Source organism: Pristis pectinata, chromosome 16 (genome assembly GCF_009764475.1).
Source record: "Pristis pectinata isolate sPriPec2 chromosome 16, sPriPec2.1.pri, whole genome shotgun sequence".
Classification (NCBI taxonomy): Eukaryota; Metazoa; Chordata; class Chondrichthyes; order Rhinopristiformes; family Pristidae; genus Pristis; species Pristis pectinata.
The window spans coordinates 37,382,829-37,407,321 of record NC_067420.1 but is presented as its reverse complement, the minus strand read 5'-3'; the positions used below and the strand labels follow the sequence as shown (position 1 = coordinate 37,407,321).

At 43.9% G+C, this 24,493-nt stretch overlaps 1 protein-coding gene across 2 annotated transcripts in view; it reads left to right on the top strand.

The window, feature by feature from the left end:
• The window catches only part of LOC127578840 (protein phosphatase 1 regulatory inhibitor subunit 16B-like), a 140,014-nt gene that overhangs the window by 7,937 nt on the left and 107,584 nt on the right, over positions 1–24,493 (top strand). Inside the window, exon 1 of one of the 2 annotated variants that reach the window (XM_052031355.1) lies at positions 5,926–5,993. The exons of the other annotated variant lie outside the window; for it this stretch is intronic. The gene's annotated coding sequence lies outside the window, so the exon portion shown is untranslated. Of the gene's footprint in view, positions 1–5,925; positions 5,994–24,493 lie in introns of those variants that run through there. 2 annotated transcript variants of the gene reach the window in all.

The window sequence follows — 24,493 nt, the reverse complement described above, 5'->3', positions numbered from 1 at the left end:
ACCCATTGCTACAAGAAAATGAATACGTGTGTGATTCCCAGAATCAATGGCAATAATAACACTGTGGATTTTATGGGACCCATTCCTCTCTGTAGACTGAAGAATTACAGTATGTCACCAAGCACCATGTGCAGGTTGTTCTCCACCATCCTGATTTGGAAATATATCTAGTCCACACTGGGTCTAAATTTAGGAACTTCCTCCCCAACAGCAAAAATTCTAAAGGATTTTGCCCCTTCGGTCCCAAAGCCAAGTCCTGAAGGTGGAAAGCATGATTCTATTTACAACAAGTTCAAGTTTATTGTCATGGGCATACATACCCAGGGTATAAATGCCATGAAAATTGGCTTTTCGCAGCAGCAGCACAGTACGTTACGAACATGTAATTACGAACAGTCCAGAAGCCTGAAGTCCCACACCACCAGGTTCAAGAACAGCTACTTCCCTTCAACCATTCGGTTCTTGAACCAACCTGCACAACCCTAATCACTACCTCAGTTTATAGCAACACTGTGACCACTTTGGTCACTTTGCACTAAAACAGACTGATTTTTTTTGTTCTAATTGTGTTCTTTCTTGTAAAAATTGTGCATAATATATGTCTTTCTTGTGAATGCTGCTTATCTGATGCTATGTGCCTGTGATGCCGCTGCAAGTAAGTTTTTCATTGCACCTGTGCACACATGGATTTGTGCATATGACAATAAACTCAACTTTGACATGAAATTAAATTAACATAAATTACTCATAACTTGCATGACACAATAAACAAAATAACATAACAATGTTAGTGCGAGTTGAGGGGAAATATAGTCTGAGGTAGAATCAGGGTTTTTTAGGTAGGTCCAAGAACCTGAAGGCAGTGGGGAAGAAGCTGTTGTTGAACCTTGAGATGTGGGTCTTCAGGCTCCTGTACCTCCTGCCTGTTTGTATTGTTGACTTTAAGACGTGTATTACTTAGTAATATGATAGAGCTTTTGTGGGATGGATACTTTGTGAACTAATTGACCTAAGTGACTTCCATTTCTCAGGATGATTTCTGTAATATTACGGTTATTGTATTCAGCCAAAGTGGTTTGTGTTGGTAATTATGCTCAGCGTGAGCCTTCATCCTTTTCCCCTCATGTGTTTACTTAGTTTTCCTTGAATACATCTATGTGATTTGCCAGAATTATTCATTGTGGATTCTATCTCTGGATAAGGAAGTTTCTCTCGTTTCTCTTGTATTTATGGTCTCAAACTCTGGACTCGCCAAAATAATTGTTCTTTAAAGTTAAGTTAGATTGAAATTCCATTGTTTTATCACAGAGAACCAGATGCTTGCTGTCTTCCTGGTGTGATTGATGGGGAACAAGTCACGCTAGGAACTCTATTCTGGCAGGCACGGTAGCGTAGCAGTTAGCGCAATGCTTTTACAGCGCCAGCGACCCGGGTTCAATTCCCGCCACTGTCTGTAAGGTGTTTGTACGTTCTCCCCGTGTCTGCCTGAGTTTCCTCCGGGTGCTCTGGTTTCTTCCCACATTCCAAAGACGTAGGGGTTAGGAAGTTGTGGGCATGCTATGTTGGCGCCGGAAGCGTGGCGACACTTGCCGGCTGCCCCCAGAACACTCTACGCAAAAGATTCATTTCACTGTGTTTCGATGTACATGTGACTAATAAAGATATATTATTAGTCAACATTACGCCATTGAGAATTGCCTCTACCTCGAATGAAATGCCATAACCACCATTATCAGTGATTTCATTTCACTCTGGAAATATGACCGAGGAGTTCCTGGATTGATTATCCTTGTATGCCTGACACTATTTCCCTACCACCTGTGCACGGTATTATGCTATCCTCTGTCCATTGTGTATGAAATCAGGTCAAACTCAGAGAATTGTGGCAACAAAGAAACTGCTGAAGGAACTCAGTGGGTCGAGCAGCATCCGTGGGGGGGAAAGGAATTGTCGATGTTTTGGGTTGAAACCGTGCAAAAGGACTGGTCACGGTCTCGATCCAAAATCTCAACAATTCCCTTCCCTCCACAGATGATGCGCCTGTCCCAGCAGACTGTCTGTTCTAGATTCCAGCATCTGAAGTTTCTTGTGTCTCACAGAATTGTAGAGTTGCTACTGTGCAGAAGGGTGAATTTCAGCCCATCAAGTATGTGATCATTGGTAATGATACGGCCCTGAATTAGGAGCCCCGTAAGTTAAACCCATATTTACCTCTCATTCTTCAGGTTTTTCCCCCACCCCCTTTCTCACATGACAGTGACCACATCCCAATCTGTCTCACTGACCCACCCCATCTACCCATCTACTTACCCAATACAGTAAAACTCCAATAATTTGGCATTAATTCAGCACGGTAGTGTAGTGGTTAGCGTAACACTATTACAGCACCAGCGATCCGGGTTCAATTTCCGTCGCTGTTTGTAAGGAGTTTGTACGTTCTCCCCGTGTCTGCATGGGTTTCCTCTGGGTGCTCCGGTTTCATCTCACATTCCAAAGACAAATGGGTTAGGAAGTTGTGGGCATGCTATGTTGGCGCTGGAAGCGTGGTGACACTTGCGGGCTGCCCCCAGAACAGTCTATGCAAAAGGTGCATTTCACTGTGTGTTTCGATGCACATGTAACTAATAAAAAAGATCAATATTCTTTGGACTTTGCTACTGCTTCGGATTATTGGATGTCACTCCTATTAATACCCAAACACACTTTCATTTCATTTTTTTTTAACATATTACGCAGTAGTACGATAAATTTTCCAGTGAGCCCGGTGAGTTTGAGGGGAGTGGGAAATGTTCAATTACTGAAGACCCCGGCTCCAGCTACAGACCTATCCACATTCCTGAGCCCTGGAGTTCCAGACCCCAATCCCGGCTCCGGCTCCGGCTCCAGCCCCAGATCCCAGGCCACAGTCTGGACCCCGGTCCTGGCCACCATCCGGACCCCTGTCTCTGGAACTCAGCCCACGTTCTGGACTGATGAGTGGGTCAAGTGATGAGCCATCAGAATTAGTGAACAGTCGGATGCTAGACCATTTCTTTAATATATTCATTCAAGGGACATGGGCTTCACAGGCTGAGCCAGCATTTAATTGCCCTTGAGAAGGTGATGGTGAGCTGCCTCCTTGAACCACTGCAGTCCTTGAGGTGTGGGAACACCCACAATGCTGTTAGGGAGGGAGCTCCAGGATCTTGACCCAGCGACGATGAAGGAACGGCGATATATTTCCAATTCAGGATGGTGTGTGGCTTGAGGGCAACTTCTAGATGGTGGTGTTCACCATGCTTTTGCTGCCCTGGTCGTTCTATCTGGTAGAGGTCGTGGATTTGGAAGGTGCTGTCTAAGGAGTCTTGGAGAGTTGCTGCAGTGCATCCTGTAGATGGTACAAACTGCTGCTACTGTGTATCAGTGGTGGAGTGAGTGAATGGGTGTGGATGGGGTGCCTATCAAGTGGGCTGCTATGTCATGGAGCTTCTTGAGTGTTGTTGACGCTGCGCTCATCCAGGCAAGTGGATAGTGCTCCATCACACTCCTGACTTGAGGCTTGTAGATGGTGGCCAGGGTTTTGGGAGTTAGGAGGTCAGTTACTTGCTGCAGGATTCCTAGTGTCTGACCTACTCTCATAGCCACATTGTGTATATGGCTACTCCAGTTCAGTTTCTGGTCACTGGTATTGATAGTGGGGGATTCAGTGATGGTAATGCTGGGGAGCAATAGCTGGATGTTCTCTTGTTAGATATTGTCAGTGCCTGGCACTTGTGTCATGTGAATGTTTCTTGCCACTTATCAGCTCAGGCACGAATATTGTCCAGGTCTTGCTGCATTTGGATGTGGTCTGCTTCATTATCTGAGGAGTTGTGAATGGTGCTGAACATTGTGCAGTCGTCAGTGAACATCCCTAACTTCTGTCCTTTTACTGTACTCCATGTGTGCCCTCTGGCCTTGGTTCTGGTTGGCACATTTTCATTAGGTAAATGTGTAACAGCTCAAGGTCAAAGTCGAGTTTATTGTCACATGCACAAGTACATGTACGCACAGGTGCAATGAAAAACTTACTTGCAGCAGCATCACAGGCACATAGCATCTGATGCACAAGCAAAGCATAAATTATACATACAATATACAAAAATTATACAAGAAAGAACACAATTAGAACAAAAAAAAACAAATTCCAATGTAGTGCAAAGTGGTCATGGTGTAGCTATACAGAGGTAGTGATTAAGGTTGAGCAGGTTGGTTCAAGAACCGAATGGTTGAAGGGAAGTAGCTGTTCTTGAACCTGGTGGTGTGGGACTTGAGGCTTCTGTACCTCCTGCCTGATTGCAGCTGTGAGAAGATGGCATGGCCCGGATGGTGGGGATCTTTGATGTTGACTTCTTGAGGAAGTGCCTCCTGTAGATACTACTGATGGTGGGGAGGGATGTGCCATTGATGTACTGGGGTGAGTCCACTACTCTCTGCAGCTTCTTATGTTCCTGCACAGTAGTACAGTGGCACATCCACCTAACACACAACTTCAGGCATCCTAGAACTCCTAAGCTGCTAAACCACTGGCCATTTCAACCGCTTCATGTTGTTCAGGACTAAAGTAACATGTCACACCCCTCCACAGTCAAATGCAGTAACACTGAGGAGTTGAACAATGCTGCTCAGTGCCATTGTCCATTTTATGGCATTCTGTTTTGCTTTTTAAATACTCATTTTAAAGGAGCAGAAGTCCTGTAGTTGTGTGTTGCACTTTCAATTTAAAAGACCCAAAGTAAACACCAGCTGTGCTGAGACTCAGATTGTACAATGGTTCCATTGGAAACTTTTGTACCAAGCTCCTTTTAATGTCCCAGTGTTTTAAGGAAATTTTTTTTGCTTATCTCAGTTCACATTTCGAGGAAGTGCATTCTTGTGATATCTTCAGACGGCAAAATGTGGCCAGTTTGACAGACTGTGACATTTGTGGCAATCTTTTATATACACAAAGACAGGCTGTCACCTTTACACCCACACAGCCATTTAGCTAGAATCATGAATGGAAACACAGAGGCAAAATTGTTGGGCGATCTCCAAATGGCTGTTTATCCAGGCGCTTGCATCTGAGCAGATCCCTTCTCCCTCCACCCTAACAGTTTCTGTTTGTGTTCAGTGATACTTGAGTTGTACAGAATACCTCAGAACTGCCACGTATGAGTGTGCAAAAATAATGGGTAGAAGTGCAGTGTTCCCCATCGATTGGGGCTCAGCGCTGGTCATGTCTTATCCAAGGCTCCAGGTAAACCGCAGCATTGCAGAGCCTGCAATATTGGGCTTCTTGCAATGGGCCGGGTTGTCCAACCCACTCCTGGTGCATTGGCCTCCCTCTCACGACTGTCCCCCTCTCCCACCCCTCGGGGTCTCTGTTCTCCCTCCCTCGACTGCTCCTCCAGGTTCCCAGGTTTTCTCCACCCCTCCCCCTAGGGTGAGGTTAATCTAGAAATTGCCTTAATTCTCTACAGAGGCTAATGGGTCTTCACAATCCCAGAGAATATACAAATTCTGTTATACCAATTCTCTGTTTTAACAGGATAAGTTTTGAGCTATTATTCAGGGAAAAAATCTCTAAAGGTAATAAAGAGTAAAACTGGTTTGAGTAGCCGGTAGCACCTGTTAAAACCACAAGTCAGAATAAAATCAAAGTGTTTTAAATTGGGCAAAAATGGAATCAGGCCAGTTGTGATTTTGTTTTATATAGTCTTCCCCTCATGGTGCATTGTTCCTTCTTTACATAGTCCTCTGACTATCGTGAAGTAAGACTCCAGGATCCCAGCTTCCGTTACTTGCTCAGAGCTTCTAATGGAAACTCAGAGCCGGTGACGTGCAAACAGAGGAAGTAGCTTGTCAGAGTATGATCTCGGGTACTTCCGAACAGGAAGTGTCAAGGATAAAATGGGGCGCAGACTGCTGTAGTGATGTAAGGTTGCACAGATCTGGAAAACATCACTCTAAGTCCTCCAGCCGAACTTTTCCAGGTAAATGGTGAAAACTGACTTTTGTTTGCTATTTTTCTCCCCAGTTTTGTTTGTACTCTTAGATTAACTCTTTCTATGTTACCATACGATATCTGAAGTTCAGAACAGCTGTTTCACCTGAAATCATCACCGATGTCCTTTGTTTACTGTTCGTTCAGTGAGGGTGGGTGTCGGTGAGAAGGGCATTATCCTAGTTGTCCCTATACCTGATTGGTTAGGCTGTTCCAGAGGGCAATCAAGAGTCAACCACACTGCTGGATATTTGCATCTGACCAGGTAAGGACGGCAGATTCCCCTCCCTCAAGGGCATGAGTGAACCTGCTGGATTTTGCATGATAATTTGGAATTTCACAGTTACCATTAGCATTGAAGAAAATTTAGACAAGCACTTGAATTGCCAAGGAGTAGAAGGCTATGAATCAAGTACAGGTAAATGGGACTAGCATAGATAAGTAGAAAGATCGGCATGAATGTGGTGGGATAAAAGGCCTATTTCTATGCACTCTATGACTGCTGATGTAAGCTTTTAATTTAATTATCTCGATTTAAGTCCTCCATCTGCTGTAGTGGGATTTGAACATTTGTCTCAGGGTCAACAGCCCGGGCTTCTGGATTGCTGGTGCAGTAACCTAACCACTCCAGCATGCCCCCATTTGAAGTTGATGTATGAACAAAGAAGTTTCAGAGCAGTGAAGGTTAGAGATTTAATAGAATTATAAGCAGTTTTGACAGAGTAGGGAGGTACAGTTTCCATTGCTGGGAGCTCGTTCCCAATGGTAAGAAAGAAAAACCAGAAAATGCCAGCGTGTCAGGCAGCACTTGTGCAAAGGGAAATGTAGTTAATGTTCCAGGGTGCTTCAGTGGTAAGATGGTAATTAGTGGGCACAGATTTCAAATAATTAGCAAAGAGAAGTGGAGAACTTCTTCAAAAACGCTGCGTGTTTTGTGCCTGTGAAGGAACAACACGAAAGGTTGTCAGGAGCAGGTTGAATGGGAACTTTCAAAGGGGAACTGGGTTAGCGTCGGAAATGGAAGTAAAGATTGCCGCATTTGAGGAACTAGTAGATCTTTGCATGGAAATGGAAGTGTGGTCTTCCCCCTGTACTGCATCTTTTGGTGATTCTGTGTGAAAGTTATCTTTTTAACTTTTGTGATGGATTTTAAAGTGAGCAGCACCATTACTGGAGAGCAATGCAATTTTTCAACACTCTTGCAACTAAACACTGCTATATAAGATAACTTTATTAGTCACATGTACATCGAAACACACAGTGAAATGCATCTTTTGCGTAAAGTGTTCTGGGGGACAGCCCGCAAGTGTCGCCACGTTTCCGGCACCATCATAGCATGCCCACAACTTCCTAACCTGTATGTCTTTGGAATGTGGGAGGAAACCGGAGCACCCGGAGGAAACCCACGCAGACACAGGGAGAACGTACAAACTCCTTACAGACAGCGGCCGGAATTGAACCCAGGTCGCTGGTGCTGTAAAGCATTACGCTAACCGCTACACTACCATGCCTGCCCAATTACCAGGCTAAAAGATGTTGAGAGAGAATGCGGGAGATGAAGGCAAGATGAAGTCATGGTGGTAAGTGAGAAAGGCAAGAGACTGTAGATGCTGGAATCTGCAAAAGAAATACAATCTGCTGGAGGATCTCAGCGGGTCAGTCAGCATCTGTGGGGGGAAAGGAATTGTCAATGTTTCATGTCGAAACCCTGTATCATTGCTGAGAGTGCAGAGGAGAGATAGCCAGTATAAAGAGGAGAGGGGGAGTGGTGATTGGGGCCCGAGGTGATTGGTGGACCGAGGGGTGGTAAATGAGGATGCACAAAAGGCTAAGATTAGAAGAATTGTGTAATTCTTACAGCATAGTTCGGGGCCATTTGGTCCACTGAGTCTTTGCTGGATTCTATTAGGTCATCTCGTCATTTCCTTGCTTTTTCCCATAGTTCTGCAAGTGGCGCTCTCTCCTGCGCCAGCTCAATTTGAGGGTGCTGATTCTGTTCCCACCACCCAGCATGGAGTGGCTCCCATATCGCCACCACTCTGCATTTCAAAACAAAATCCTTGCATTCCTCCAGCATTTTTTATTGCTCAAAATGTTAAATCTGTGCCCACTGGTAAGATACAGAGAGACACGGCAGTGCAGCGGGTAGAGCTGCTTCCCCACAGCCCCAGCAACCTGGGTTCGATCCTGACCTCTGGTGCCGACTGGATGGAGTTTGCACGATCTCCGTGACCGTGTGGGTTTCCCCGAGTGCCCTGGTTTCCTCCCACATCCCAAAGACGAGTGGGTTGGCTGGTTAACTGGCCACTGTAAATTGCCCCTAGTGTGTAGATGAGTGGTAGAATGTGTGTGAAGTCAATGGGTAGGTGGACAGAATAAAATGGGATTTGTGTTAGTGTTGTCGGATCCAGTTAGTTTTGAATCCGCAGGTTCTTTCAGGAGTCCAAGAATGATAAGATAAAATATCTTTATTCGTCACAGGTACATTGAAACATACAGTGAAATGCATCTTTTGTGTAGAGTGTTTCGGGGGCAGCCCGCAAGTGTCTCCACGCTTCCGGTGTCAACATTGCATGTCCACAACTTCCTAACCTGTACGTCTTTGGAATGTGGGAGGAAACCGGAGCACCCGGAGGAAACCCACACAGGCATGGGGAGAACGTACAAACTCCTTACAGACAGTGGCTGGAATTGAACCCGGGTCGCTGGCGCTGTAATAGCGTTTCACTAACTACTACACTACCGTGCCTGCCCCTTGAGTTGAAAACAACTTGGTGCTTCATAAAGTTTTATTGGAAAAGTTTAAACCAAAGAAACAGTCTCAGAGCACATGGCACTAGCTTTGCTGCTGGGAGATGAGCCGAGACAAAAGGAACTAAAGATGAGCTAGAGCCGGGGGTGGGGGTGGGGGGGGAAGAGAGCAAGACAGCGATTAACAAAAAGCAACACCTTTTTATACCTGAGATAAGAGGTACCCCCTTAGCTTACTATGGTCCAATCAGAAAACCTACTAGATATCTGTGGTGAAACCAACCAATGAGAAAACACGTATTCACCTGATGGGCGAACCAATAAGCTAAGAAGCGGCCATTCCTTGTACAGCCACTTGAGGTGTATTAAACACTATACATGTTTAAAAAAAACTACTTGAAACAGTCGAATCCAACAGCGTAAATGGGTGCTTGATGATTGGCATGGAAGTGGTGAGCTGCAGGGCCTGTTTCCAGTTGTCCTATGTGACCCTTGAACTATTTGCTAATGGGAACACCTTTCTTCCACCTGCCCCCATCTAAACTGGTTATGAGTAAGGAGGGGAGAGATCATTGAGAATTATAGCTGGCCGTGCTCTTAGTGGAGATAGGCAGGACTGTGGAGGCATTAGTCCCTTTACTCCCACTGAGGAAGAGAGGCATCGCTGGAGATGCTGTTCCCCAAAAAATCCCATCATTTCTGGTTTGACAGATCCCATGACTAATTAAAAAGAAGTTGTAAATTCTCCTTGTCAATCAACATTACAGGGAGAAAGAAAATAACAAATCATCCAGTCATTCCAATTACTGCTGCTTGAATCATTCTCGATGCAGAATGGTAGCTGCATTTTCACCACGCAACAGTCACTGTACTTTCAAAGTAATTAATTCTGAAATGTTTTGAGACATTCCAAAAATGCAATGAAACGCTGTGCAAATGCAAGTTCTTTTTCTGTGCCAGCTATCCTTTTTTCTATAATTAATTTTTCAGTAAGCTATATGAGGAATTTAATATTAGTCAATTTCTGTTGAGTTTGGATAGTTTGGTGTGTCCAAAAGGCACTGGGCACTAGCGTCAACTTTCTGCTTCTTTCAGGCCAGTAAGAGCCAGTGTGCTGGATCCCATCGGAGAAGGGACAGTACAACTGACGCTTTCTCAAAAATTTTTTGCACTTGTGTACGTGTGAAAGGTTCTATTTTGCAAGCAACACAAATGTGAACTAGAACTGCTTGTGGATCCATGCATGCAAATTGGGTCAGTTTAGCCTTTTGAGAATGGTATTTAGAACCAAACTTCTGACTGCTGAAATTGGCCAATTGTTAGATGACATAGAAGTTGCAAACAATCTGAACCGATCTTTATTCTTTTCACTGTAAACCCACCCTGCTCCCAAATCTTTTAACTTCTTACCATTAAGCTGTTGCTTCAGTGTAAGCTGCAACTAATAACTTTGCCAATGTATACCAGAGTCTTCCAGACCTCCTTATCTTAATGTAAATTCTTCCCTTACTGTGCATCCTAAATCTTTTGCACCTTTTCCCATAATTTTGACCCCTTCATATATTGAAAACTTTCTTTTTATCCTCTCCAAGCTTTTCAAATTTTAAATAACTTGTGTAAGTCAACCTAAAGGGCAACATTATGACTGACTGCACTCCTAGCTCATATTTTAAGTACCTTTCAATCAAGTGTAAGTTCTCTGTCTATGGTTGGGTAATTTAAATACAATTTGTTCCAGTGCAATCACTTCAGCTAGCAGACAGCTTTTAACTATTCCTGGTAAGATCTTTGTTTTGCTCTGCTGATTGCTGTCAGTCTAGATGAAAAGCAAATACAGGACCTCTCTGCATTACGAATGACCTGATTTACAAAAACCTGACTTTACACAAAAACTCCCATACACTTCCAGAGCATTTTTCAAGCCAGGAATAATAATAATAAAATGTTTCTTGTTATTTATTAATGACTGGATGCAGTATATATTCCATTAGTTTAATTATGGTGAGTGCTAGGATGAATATTCAATGAAACGAAAGAATTATAACAAGTGTAGCTTATGGGCAGCTATAGAAAATGGATGTTTCTGACCTACAGAGAAATTGGCTTTGGGAGAGTTCTCAGGAACGGAATCCTTATGTAAACCGGGGACAGCCTGTTCTGGGATTCTGAAAAGCAAATGTAGGGTAAGCTGGGAATACTGGAGAGGTCATAAAGTCCTAGAGTCAGAAAGCACAGAAACAGCCTTGTTGGCCCATGGACTCTGTGGCAACATTCAAACACTCAACTTATTCTGAGACACAAGAGATTCTGCAGATGCTGGAATCTGGAGCAACACACACAAAATGCTGGAGGAACTCAGCAGGTCGGGCAGCATCTGTGGAGAGAAAAAAAACAGTCGATGTTTCGGATCTTGACCTGAAATGTCAACTGTTTATTTCTCTCCATAGATGCTGCCTGACCTGCTGAGTTCCTCCAGCATTTTGTGTGTGCTGATGCATTTTATTCTTCCCACATTCTCTTTAAAGCCCAATTTCTCCCCAACTGTACCTCTCCCTCCTCCCTAGGGGTAATTTCCATCAGCCAATTAACTTACTCCCTGGAGCATTCTGTGGAATAACAGGATTCAGTCAGTGGACCCATCCTCAAACCAGGAGGTGGTTCTAACGGATGGGCCTGCATTTGTTGTTGGATGAAATGTCAACCTTGAAGGAATCAGGTAAATTGCAATGTTCTCTATTCTGGATTTTTAGAAATACCTAAAGCCCCTTTATGTATAGATAGAAGTGGGAATACTGCACTTGGCCCTCAGAACCTACCAAACTTATGACTGATGTGATCTTTGGTCCCAGCACTGTTCCCCCCCCATAACCCTTGATTCCCCATAGAAATCAGTCTCCACCTTGATTATGTTCATTGCCTCAGCACCAAGATCTCTCTGGAGGCAGGGATTTCTAAAGATTTACTAAGAGAAGAAATCCTCTTCATCTCGGCCTTAAGAGGCTGAACCTTCATCTTAAGACTGTGGTCCATTGTTCGAGCCTCTCCCACTTCTCTGCAGTTTCTAGTTTGCCAAGGACCCTCAGAATCTTGCAAGTCTTAAAGAGGTCACTGCCCATTTTTTCAAAGATTCTGAGAGTTTAGAATCCAAAGAAATCCTTGGCCTTGTCCTACTTCTAAACCTTATGTTCTTGTGTTCTCTTCACTTTGCATCAGCCCTATACCTTGATGAATTTGTTTGGACTGTTTTTTATCACTATTAGCTAGGATATATTGGGTGACTTTGTGATTGAGATTATCAGATGTGGTCAACTATATGCCTTGGGGTTTGTACTTGGTCAAGGATTATGTAGCTGTTCTCCAATCAGTGGATGGTTTCAGGGTTGCTGAGTGGTACAGCGCCTAAATAAGAAAAAGACAACACACAGAGCATTGGAGGAACCCAACGGGTCAGGCAGCATCTATGGGTCAAGGCCCTTCATCAGGACTGGGAAGAGGGGAGATAGCTAGTATGAAAAGGTGGGGGGAAGGGGTGGAGCAAGAGCTGGCAGGTGATAGGTGGATCCAGGTGAGGGGGGGTGAGATGATGGAATCTGATGGGAGAGGATGATGGAGCATGGAATAAAGGGAGGAAGGTGGGGAGGCCTTTCATTTATTTAGCACTGCTCACAACTTCAGGAGATCCCAAGTTCCTAAAGCCACACCTACTTTCTTGTCTCTTCCCCAGCAAGTGTTTGTTTGCAAAGTTTTCTTCATGGAAGGGTAGCACCCAAGACATTGACCTGGTTCTCCCTGTAGCGAGCATGGACCAATCTGCATCCTTACAGCATAGTCTGTGCTTATTTCAGGTCTGCAATGTTCTTTACTCAAGAACATAAGAAATACAGGAGGAGAAGTAATATTTGGTCTCTTTAGACTGTACAATCACGATTCAATACAAGAGAAACAAAGGACTGCAGATGCTGGAACCTAGATGAAAAACACTCTGATGTTGGAGGAACTCAGCAGGCCAGGCAGCAGCTGTGGAGAAAAGCAGGCGGTCAACGTTTTGGGTCAGGACCCTTCTTTAAGGACCTGAAGAAGGGTCCTGACCCAAAACGTTGACCGCCTGCTTTTCTCCACAGCTGCTGCCTGGCCTGCTGAGTGTCTCCAGCATCATCGTGTTTTTCATGATTCAGTGCAATCATGGCTGATCCAAACCTAACCTCAACACTACTTTCCCTCATTCTCCCCATGCCCCTCGACTCCCTTAGAGTGCAGGTTTGTTGGGATGGAAGGGCCTGTTACCGAGCTGTATAAAGAAAATAAAGTAAAATGAGATTTCCTCTCCACCTGATTCCCTCAGACATTTGAGCACAGAAATCTAAGCTGGCACAGTATAAAGAATATCATCTGGCAATTTTAGAGGTTCATTGAGCAGCGTCAGGAGCTCATGTTGTCAGTCATGGACACTTGGTAACACACTTGCCTTTGTGTCAGGAGGTTCTGGGTTGACGTTGCACTCCAGAGGTGTGAACACAAAACCTCTGGGTTACTTCTGTGCAGTACTGAGGGATGCTACACAGAGTCTTTTCCCAGGGAAGGGGAACTAAAAACTAAAGGGTGAAGGTGAGGGGTGAACAATTTAATAGGAACCTGAGGGGCAACTTCTTCACGCAGAGGATTGTGAGTATATGGATGAGCATGAGAAGGTAGTTGAGGCAGGTACAATAACAAATTTGGATGTACATGGATAGGAGAGGGATATAGGCCTTGCTGGGCACCACGGTCAGTATGGACGAGTTGGACCGAAGGGCCTGTTTCTGTGATGTTTGACTCTATGTTGGAGGTGGCATCTCTTGGATGAGATGATAGTGTGAGGTCCCATCCAAGACTAATATAAAACATCCCTTGACATGATTTTGCAGAGAAATTATTTTGGTGTTCAGCAGCTGGACTCAAAATTGAATACAATGGCTTCAGATAGGAGATGCTCTCTTGCCTATATCAGAACTGCCCAGTTCTGCTATGGAATCAGAATCAGGTCTGTTATCAATGACATATGTCGTGAAATTTGTTGTTTTGCGGCAGCAGTACAGTGCAAGACATAAAAATGACTATAAGTTACAAAAGTAAATAAATGGTGCAAAAGATAAGGGAGTGTTCATGGGGTCATGGATGTTCGGAAATCTGATGGTGGAGGGGAAGAAGCTGTTCCTAAAACATTGAGTGTGGGTCTTCAGGCTCCTGTACCTCCTCCCTGGTGATAGTAACGAGAAGAGGGCATATCCTGAATGGTGAGGGTCCTTAATGATGGATGCCACCTCCTTGAGGCGCCGCCTCTTGAAGATGTCCTTGATGATGGGGAGGGTTGTGCCCGTGATGGAGCTAGCAGAGTCTTCAACCCTCTGCAGCCTCTTTCGATCCTGCACATTGGAACCTCCATACCAGGCTGTGATGCAACCTGTCAGAATGCTCTCCACTGTATGTCTGTAGAAATTTCAAGAGTCTTTAGTGACGTACCAAATCTCCTCAAACTCCTAATGAAGTAGAGCTGCTAGCATGACGCCTTCATGATTACGTCAATGTGTTGGGCCCAAGGTAGGTCCTCTGAGATGTTGACGCCCAAGAACTTGAAGCTGCTCACCCTTTCCACTGCTGACCCCTCAATGAGGACTGGTGTGTGTTCTCCCGACTTCCCCCTCCTGAAGTCCACAATCATTTCTTTGGTCTTGCTGACACTGAGTGTGAGGTTGTTGTCGCGACACCACTCATCCAGCCAATCCACCTCACTCCTGTACGCTGGCCATCCATCAGCAATATTGGCTCAGTTTTTCTTTCTCTATTAGCACAGCCCATCCCGCACACTGTTCCCTACAGTTTTTACATTCTTCGTGTTTTCTCAAGCAATTTTTCACAAGCAATTGTTCATCCTTTTAATCAAATTAAAGAATCTGAGCAGTGTAAATTCTAAACGGAAAAACTGCAAATAAAGCTGGGAACACTCAGCAGTCAGGCGGCATCTATGGAGAGAGAAACAGATTGAAGCGTCTTCAACCCAAAACATTAACTCTGTTTCTATTTCCACACCAGCTGAATGTTCCCTGCATTTTCTGTGCCTGTTATTGAATTCTCTATTAAATCAAGTACAGAAAACAAAATAGAGGGAAAGAATGCTTGGATTGAGAGAGGGACAATATAGATACAAAGAAAAAGTAATATAATATATTAAACTTTTAAAAATCTCCAATAATAATAGAAATCTGAGAGAGTGAGGCTTCAGATGCAGAGTCATAGAGCTATACAACACAGAAGCAGGCCCTTCAGCCCAACTCATCCATGCTGACCAAGTTGCAGGCCTGAGCTAGTCCCATTTGCCTGTGTTTGGCTCGTATGCTAAACCTTTCCTATCCATGTACCTGTCTAAATCTTTTTTCATCATTGCAATTGTACCCGAGTCTACCATTTCCTCCGGCAGTTTAGAGTCACAGAGTATTAGAGTACAGAAACAGGCCCTTTGGCCCATCTAGTCCATGCCGACCTGATCTACTGCCTAGTCCTATCCACCTGCACCCAGACCATATCCGTTCAAACCCCTCCCATCCATGTACCTATACAAACCTCCCTTAAGTGTTACAATTGAATCCGCATCTACCACTTCCGCTGGCAGCTCATTCCACGCTCACACCACCCTCTGAGTGAATCCCTTCAGATTCTCTTTATATATTTCACCATTCACCCTAAACCTATGTCCTCTAGTTCTAGTCTCACCCAACCTTAGGGGGAAAAGCCTGCATGCATTCACCCTATCTATACCCCTCATAATTTTGTATAGCTCTATATGATCTCCCCTCATTCTCCTGCGCTCCAGGGAATAACGTCCTAACCTATTCAACCTTTCCCTGTAACTCGGGTCCTCAAGTCCCGGCAACATCCTTGTAAACTTTTTCTGCGCTCTTTCAAGCTTATTGATATCTTTTCTGTAGGTAGGTGACCAGAACTGCACTCAATACTCCAAATTTGTCCTCACCAACATCTTGTACAACTTTGACATAACATCCCAACTCCTGTACTCAATGCCCTGATTTATGAAGGCCAAAGTGCCAAAAGTTCTCGTTCCACAAACCCACCAACCTCTGTTTGAAAAGCTTGCCCTTTAAACTTTCCCCTCTCGTCTTAAATCTATGTATGCCCTCTTGTTATAGAGTCTGCTACCCTGGGAAAAAGACTGACCATTTCCATGGGGTTGAGAGGGAAAAATAAATCAGCCCTGATCGAATGGTGGAGCAGACTTGAAGGGCCGAATGGCCTAATTCTGCTCCTATGTCTCACGGTCTTATGGTCTTGTTATCTATGCCCTTATGATCTTATACACCTCCATCAGGCTACCCCTCAGCCTCAAACGCTACAATGGAAAAAAGCCCCAGCCTATCCAGTTTCTCCTTATAACTCAAACCCTCCAGTCCCAGTAATATCCTTGTGAATCTTTGCTGCATCCTTTCCAGCATAAAGACATCCTTCCTACAGCTAGATGACCAGAAGCTTTTAGAAGAGCAGTGCATCTTGGACAGAACAGTGATAGTCCTGCTGCCTCACAACTCCAGTGACCCTGGTTCGAACCTGACCTTTGGTGCTGTCTGTCTGGAGTTTGCACGTGACCACATGGGTCTCCTCCCATAACCCAAAGATGCGCTGGTTCGTAGATCAATGTGCTACTGTAAGTTAACCCAAGTGTAGGTGAGTGTTAGGAGAATCAAGGTGGAGTTGATGGGCATGTGTGGGAGAATACTGGGAAATAAGTGAGGGATTGATGGAATTGCACTAAGAGCTGGTATAGACTCAACTGGTCAAATGGCCTCCTTCCATGTTGAAAGAGAACACACATGTTTCTCTGCTGGGAGTTGCTGTCCATTTTGACCATACGTAATGGTGGGCATTGCTGTTATCTCGGCACTGTCCTTCAATCTCCTCCTTTAGGAAGTGTCTACACTTAAAGTTTCTCATAGGCAGTAAGAAGTTATAAAAGGAACTATACAGTTCATGCCGGGTTACAAACCCCCAACTCATGGACACTCCTACTTACGAATAAACTCCCATAATATTATTAAGTTCAAAAGTCTGACGTATGTACAATATGTTCGTTCCTACAAATGGCAGAACTAGTCTCCTCTCTCTCTCCACATTTATTAACTATTTATTCTTATTAGTCTTGTCTACTTCTGGTGCCATTCATTACAATACTGTGGGGAGGTGTGGTTACCATATTGAGTGATTTTAGTGTATTTTCCAACTAATGGACAAAACTGACTTAAGGATGTCTAAAAATGGAATCCATTTGTTACCCGGAGTTGGCTTGTACGTCTGAAAGCTTGTCTTCAGTTTGGTCATATTGCATAATCAGTTCTGTGTTTTGTTTATATACATTGATATTTTGGACCCAGAAAATCCATGCAGCGCTTTAAGGAAAAATTTACAACTGTAACAAAAGTCCATGAATAAATTGAACAAGACATTGGAATTGTTTGCTTACTGTCCTGATTCACAGTGGTGTGAAAGGAATTTGAAAAACTGAGGAAGATCCTGTGTTACAGTGTGAAATAATCATTGAATGTGTAAATGTGTATGTGTGTGCGTCAAACACAACATATGTCACAGAAGGATCAATGACAAGGTTGATAACTTTGTCATAACTGTGTTGGCGCAGTATAGGCTGAGGGGCAAATTTTCATCCACAGGCGCTACTGTTATATTCATCTGTTCTTAAAATTGTTTTGTTAAGAAACACTAACCCATCTCTTATGAGGTAGCACGTCAGGAATGAAGACAAATTGGCCTTTTTTTTATTAGAATATTAGAATATCGAAAAGTACAGGCCTTTCGGCCCACGATGTCTGTGCTAACCATGGTGCCAAATTAAACTAAACCTATCTGCCTGCACATGATCCATATCCCTCTGTTGTGCAGTAAGGTTCACATCAGGGGTAGTGGGAATCTACATATCAGATTTGTCTCAAACGTTTCTCGCAGGATGTTGAGCTCCTGTGGAGCATTGAGGGGGTATTCCATAGTCTTTCTGATGAGACATTCTTGAGTAGTTGCAAACAATCCCATGGTCCTGTGATAAGAACAACAGAGGAGTTGTCCCCAGTCACTTGTTCAATAATTCAGAGCCATTGTTCTGAACTTCCTAGCCATACAATGCTTTCAGACACAAACAACTTTTTAGTGTTTTGCTTATCCAGTCTTACACAATTCAATAGATTATTTTCACTGCTTCAAGCCTGTATCAATATCCATTCATTTTCCTATGTGTCTGGTAGTTGCATAAATAAACTGGATTGGGGATTCAAAACCAGAAAGGTATTACATGTGAGAGAAATAAAAGATTGCAGATGCTGGAATCTAGATGAAAAACACGATGATGCTGGAGGAACTCAGCAGCCAGGTAACATCCATGGAGAAAAGCAGGCGGTCAACGTTTCAGGACTGAGGAAGGGTCCTGACCTGAAGCATTGACTGCCTGTTTTTCTCCACGGATGTTGCCTGGCCTGCCAAGGTATTACGTGCAAGTGATTGGAAGTGTTTGTGCAAATTTCTGGTCAGTATCATATAAGTTAGTTGAAGTGTTTAAGGGGAATAAACAAACAAAGAGTGGATGGAAAAGAACCATTTCCTGTGCTGGGAGGAATCCAAGACAAAGGGACATCATTTTAAAATCTGAGCTGTCATTCAAGGATGATGTCAGAAAACACATCTTCACACAAGGGGTAGTGGGAATCTGCATATCAGATTTGCTTCAAAAGTTTCAGATGCTGGAAACATGAAATATAACGGCGGAAAGGGTGAGCAGCTTCAAGTTCCTGGGTGTCAACATCTCAGGGGATCTATCCTGGGCCCAACACATTGATGGAATCATAAAGAAGGCATGCCAGTGGCTCTACTTCGTTAGGAGTCTGAGGAGATTTGGTATGTCACCAAACACTCTTGCAAATTTCTACAGATGTACAGTGGAGAGCATTCTGACTGGTTGCATCACTGCCTGGTACGGAGGCTCCAATGCACAGGATTGAAAGAGGCTGCAGAGGGTTGTAGACTCAGCCAGCTCCATCACGGGCACAACCCTCCCGCCACTGAGGACATCTTCAAGAGGTGGTGCCTCAAGAAGGCAACATCCATCATTAAGGACCCTCACCATTCAGGACATGCCCTCTTTGCATTACTACCATCGGAGAGGAGATACAGGAGCCTGAAGACCTACACTCAGTGTTTCAGGAACAGCTTCTTCCCCTCCATCAGATTTCTGAACGGTCCATGAACCCATGATCACTTTATTCTTCCTTTGCACTATTTATTTATTTTTGTAATTTACAGTAATTTTTACATCTTGCACTGTACTGCTGCCGCAAAACAACAACCTTCACAACATACGTCAGTGATAATAAACCTGATTTTGAAATGATGGAAATACTCAGCAGGTCAAGCAGCATCAATGGAGCTGAAATAAAGCAGAAAATGCTGGAAATAATCTCATACAGTTGCTGCCTGACCAGCTGAGTATTTCCGGTGTTTACTGTTTTGTTGACTTTTTCTTGTTGATATAAAATAGGGTGGCACATCAAGATTAAGGGATTGAGTGGTCTACCCCTGTTCCAGTTTTCTCAATCTCCTGGTATACCAGGCCAGTAAGATGTAACTAGCCTTAGATGAAGTCCAGTTCTTTTCACACAGTGAAGACATGCAGTTCTGTATCTTTTCTTTGCATTGCCCGCTTTGGATGGTATGCAGAATGGAGTTTGGTTTTGGCTTGGGGAGGGAGGTGGGACTCCCCAGTGCATTGTCAGCATGTGTAAGGCAAGTAGTGCAGAAGTGTCAGGAATGAATGAGCTATTGAGTGTTGGGGAAAGGATTGACACTTCTTCCTCGCTTTGAAATCTGTGGCAGCCGGGCAAGTGAAGAACAGCCTGGACGTTAATCTTGAGCAGTGTTGTGAGCTGCAGAAAATATATAACATAAAACAAATGTTTATTATGTTATCAATCTGAATGAAATGCTTCAAAATGGGGAAAGAATCCATTGCCCTCTGAAGTAATTGTAATAAAACAATAAAAGGCTTATGAGATTTCAGGTTCAGAATATAAATAGAACCAGGCAATTCTTCACAGGGTTTCTATGAAAAATTGATGAGGACACTTGATAGGATAGCTCTTTAAAATATTTTTAAAGGTAGATTGTATGCAATTCTGGTGGTATGGATGTATCTTGATTAATCGTTCTATGTATTTGTTCCCTTCCCAGCACTTCACCCGTCCTGCTCTTGCACAGTTTTATTGACCGATAACATCCACATGGCTCCTTCCCAACTTAATTACTCTTTGTTGTGCTTCAGGCCAAGAAATCAGGAGATTGTGCCTTGTGCTTGGGACTGAGAGAGAAGACTACCAACCTCCATCTCTACCTTCCCCTTCCCCTCACCCCACCTGGCTCCATCTGCCTAATTTTGTTTCTTTATCTGCTTCCACCTATCACCCACCAACCCCTGTCTCTAAACTCCCCCCTCCCTCTCCGCCACCTGGCCCCATCTCCCCATCACCCCCGCCTCACCCGGTTCCACCTATCACCTACCACCCCCCCCCCCACCTCTTTATAGTGGCTACGTTCCTTCCACACTCTCATTCCTGATACAGGGGCTCCGACCATCCCTTTCCCTCCACAGATGCTGCTTGACCACTGAGTTCCTCCAGCAGTTTGTATTTTTATTCAAGACTATGAACCAACTGGAGTCTCAATTAGTCATTTGATAAAAATTGTATATTGCTCTATATAGAGTCACAGAGCTATACAGCATGGAAACAGGCCCTTCGGCCCAACTGGTCCATGCCGACCAAGTTGCCTATCTGAGTTAGTCCCATTTGCCTGCATTTGGCCCATATCCCTCTAAACCTTTCCTATCCATGTACCTGTCCAAATGCCTTTAAAACATTTTAATTGCACCTGCCTCTACTACTTTCTCTGGCAGTTCGTTCCACATACCTACCATTCTCTGGAAAAAAATTGCCCCTCAGGTCCCATTTTATATTTTCCCTTCTTCACTTAAACCTATGCTGACACAAGAAACTGCAGATACTGGAAATCTGGAGCAACACACAAGGGAGCTGGAGAAACTCAGCAGGTCAGGCAGCATCTGTGGAGGGAAATTCCCACCAGCCCCCTTCCCCTTCCCCTCCCCACCTCCTTCCCTTTATTCCATGGTCCACTGTCCTCTCCTATCAGATTCCACCTCCCAGCTTCTTACATCTTCCCACTCTCCTCCCTCACTCACCTGCCTATCACCCCCCCCCCCCTCACCTAGATCCACCTATCAGCTGCCAGCTCTTGCTCCAACATTCCTCCACCCTTTTATACTGGCCATCTCCCCTCTTTCTTTCCAGTCCTGAGGAAGGGTCTCAACCCAAAATGTCGACTGTCTATTTCCCTCCATAGATGCTGCCTGACCCGCTGAGTTTCTCCAGCTTTTTGTGTGTTAAACCTATGCTGCCTAGTTTTAGACTCCCCTACCCTTTAAAAGACTGTGACCATTCACCCTATCCAAACCCCCGGTGATTTTATAACTCTCTATATGAGACGGATTTCTTAGTTGGACACAATCTAAAAGCAATTTTCGTTGTATGTCTCATTCATACCCTAGATCTGCGGCCAAGCTCCGTAAATGGTGCTGGGTAAATTGATTGCAATGGTAAGACTAATCCATTGCAGGAAAAGAAGATAGCAAAATACTTTTATTGTTATATCACCTTTCCTGAACATCCTATAGTTCTCAGTAAGTTAAATCCTTTTGGAGTTTGCTCTCTGTTTTAATGTAGAAAATGTGGCAGAGCAAGCTCCTACAACCAGCCACATGGCAATGGCCAAATAATCTGTTTTAATGACGTTAAGTATTGACCAAGATACCCAGCATAGGGCTCTGCTTATCAAAATAGCACCAGGAGATTGATTTTTACATCTCTCTGAGGGAGCAGATAGGGGTTGGTTTAATGTCTTATCTGAAACACAACACCTCCAGCAGAGCAGTGTTCCCTTGGTCCTGAACTGTAGCATTAGCCTTCCCGGGTAGTCCCTCAGGATCAAAGATGACTTACTTCTGTTCCAGTTTTGTGGGTTCTGAGGTGGCTGATGAAACCAATAAGGAAGCCACAGTCACTTCCACAGGTGGGCAGAGGCAGCTGGCAGGTTAGGCAGGGGTTAGTTTGTGAGGTGATGCACTCCTTCTGCTGCGTACACACTGCGTCTGAGTGGTCCTGATGCAGGACCTCGAGGTTATCAGTACCATCCTGAAGAGAAAGAATAATGCTGGAAATGACCAGCAGGTCAGGCAGCGTCTGTGGAAAGAGAAACAGTTAACATTTCAGGTCCTAGAACCTCTGTCAGAACTGATGAAGGGTCTCAGACCTGGAACGTTAACTGATTCTCTTTCCACAGATGCTGCCTGACCTGCTGAGTGCTTCCAGCATTTTCTGGTTTTATCTCAGATTTCCAGCATCTGCCATTTTTTTTTGATTTTCAGATACCAACCCGAATGCTCCTTCTCACTTGGAGCAATCATGGGTCCAGAGATTAATTTTAGTGCTTTACTCTCTGGAGCTAGGCTTGAGTTGAGTCAAGTTTATTATCATATGCACAGGTGTGCACTGGTGCAATGAAAAACTTACTTGCAGCAGCATCACAGGCACATAGCATTAGAGACACAAAGTTCATGAGGAAAACATAAATTAAACATTAAGTTATAATGTGTTGACTTTATAAGGTGTTGGTTAGACCGCATTTGGAATATTGTGAGCAATTTTAGGCCCCGTTGCTAAGGAAAGATGTACTGGCCTTGGAGAGGCTCCAGAGGAGGTTTACAAGAATGATCCTGGGAATGAAAGGCTTAATCTATGAAGAGCGTTTGATGTCTCTGGGCCTGTACTCAATGGAGTTCAGAAGGATGAAGGGGGATCTCATTGAAACCTATCGGATACTGAAAGGCCTGGACGGAGTGGACGTGGAGGGGATGTTTCCATTAGTAGGAGAGTCTAGGATCTGAGGGCACCGCCTCAGAATGAAGGGACGTCCCTTTAAAACTGAGAGGAGGGGGAATTTCTTCAGCCAGAGGGTGGTTAATCTGTGGAATTCATTGCCACAGAGGGCTGTGGAGGCTAAGTCATTAGACAGAGACAGATAGGTACTTGATTGGTAAGGGGGTTAAGGGTTACGGGGAGAAGGCAAGAGAATCAGGTTTAAAAAAAATCAGCTGTGATTGAATGGCAGAGCAGACTCAAGGGGCCAAATGGCCTAATTCTGCTCCGATATCTTATTGTCTAAATTATACAAGAAAGAACACAACTTGATGTACCGATGATGGGGAAGGGTGTGCCCATGATGTATTGGGCTGAGTCCACTAAACCCAAGGCCTTCTGACTTGGAGACAAGGGTGCTACCCACTGGACCCCTATGGCCATAGAGGAATCTGTACAGTTACGCAATGACCTTTAATACCATCAAAGGTTTGATATTAGCAGTCTGTTGAAAAATAAAACTATTTTCCTTTCCTGTAAGCACTAATCACCCCCCGTTCTCAAAAACCTTGTTAAGTGAGAGAATCTGCTGTGGTTCTGAAGGTGCTTTCCTGTATGTTCTGTGGTAAATGTAGGGGAATTCTTCCTGCTGAGCACCAGCAGGATTAGGGAGTTTAATTATCAGCTCATAAAACATCAAACTCAACAGAAATTAAAGTGTAACCACTTTGCACTTGTATAGTGTGGGTAGCCAACCCTTTTGGATCTGCTGGGGTCACTGGGATTTAATATCCAAGCAAACTGGGAGAAAACTTATAGGAGAATTGAGAATATAAAAGTGAGTTTCTTTTTACTTCAACACTTGTTTATTAGTTTTAATGCTATAAAGATATTTTAACTGGGGTTTAGGGTTGGAGATGAGATGAAAGTTGCAGGAAAATGGCTGACTGGAGATGTCAGCCCCAGCAGTCACACAGCACAGTCAGGGCAAAGATAGATGTAGCACTTAAGGAGGAGGTGGTTTCATGAGGAAGACTAGTAGTATCCAGAGGTTGTGTTGAGGTGGGGGAGCAGTGAAATATGTTGACCAGATGACACTAAGAATGTAAAGAGCTTTGCACTCTGTTTATTCTTTTGGATTTTTTTTTACTATGAATAAAATTTATTTTTGGAATAAAAAAACAGGCTTCTTAAAGAGTTATTACAACACAGAATGAGGCCACATGATTCGTTCTGTCTTTGTTCCCTCACTGCAGAGCTGTTTTGTCAGTTTTCTTAATCTGTTTCAACTTCCCATAATCTTGCAATGTTTGTTTTTACTTTCACATATTTTTCCAGTTCCCTATTGAAATCTACAAATAATTCTGCATCCTTGTGTTTTTAGTGTGTGTCTTCTGGTCCTTGACGCCTGTTAATGCGAACAGGTTTTTTTTCTATTTACCCTGTAAAAAAAATCTCCTATCAATCTTCTCTACACCAAGAAGAACCACTCAGATTTTCCATTCTATCTTTGTAATAAAATTTCCTCATCACTGAAACCATCCTCGTAAATCTCTTCTGCACTCTCTTTATGACCTTCACATCCTGTCTAAAGTGTGCTGATGTGAATTGACTCAGTATCCCAGTTGTGGCCTGACCACTATTTGATAAAGGTTCAACATAACATTCTTCAGTTTGTACTTTATGCCTCCATTTACGAAACTCAGGATTC